This window comes from Somniosus microcephalus, chromosome 4 (assembly GCF_052327205.1).
Source record: "Somniosus microcephalus isolate GS21.2 chromosome 4, FLI_Smic_1.0, whole genome shotgun sequence".
NCBI classification, from domain to species: domain Eukaryota; kingdom Metazoa; phylum Chordata; class Chondrichthyes; order Squaliformes; family Somniosidae; genus Somniosus; species Somniosus microcephalus.
The window spans coordinates 250,285,560-250,286,143 of record NC_140990.1 but is presented as its reverse complement, the minus strand read 5'-3'; positions in this window follow the sequence as shown (position 1 = coordinate 250,286,143).

Here is a 584-nt window from a genome sequence, read left to right as displayed (position 1 = left end):
CTGTGGCCTAATTAGTGTTTTGTACAGTTCAAGCATAACCTCCCTGCTCTTATATTCTATACCTCGGCTAATAAAGGAAAGTATGCCGTATGCCTTCTTAACTACCATATCGACCTGTCCTGTTACCTTCAGGGATCTGTGGACATGCACTCCAAGGTCCCTCTGTTACTCTACGCTTCTCAGTATCCTACCATTTATTGTGCATCCCCTTGCCTTGTTAGCCCTCCCCAAATGCATTAGATCACACTTCTCCGGATTGAATTCCATTTGCCACTTTTCTGCCCACCTGACCAGTCCATTGATATCTTCCTGCAGTCTACTGTTTTCTTCCTCACTATCAACCACTCTACAGCTTTCTTCCTCACTATCAACCATGATAGATATAAGGCAGTGTGAGTCAACTCCTATTAACATAAGATTGCCAGACCACTTAGGGGTGTGACTGCTGCCACTGAACCCAAGCAGATATCTACAGCAGACTGAAATTTGTAATTGCAGCAGAAGTTCCTATATTACAATAGCAGTTTGATACAAACAAACTTGCATCTCTGTGAAACATTGTGGAAAAAGGGATCATTCCAGTC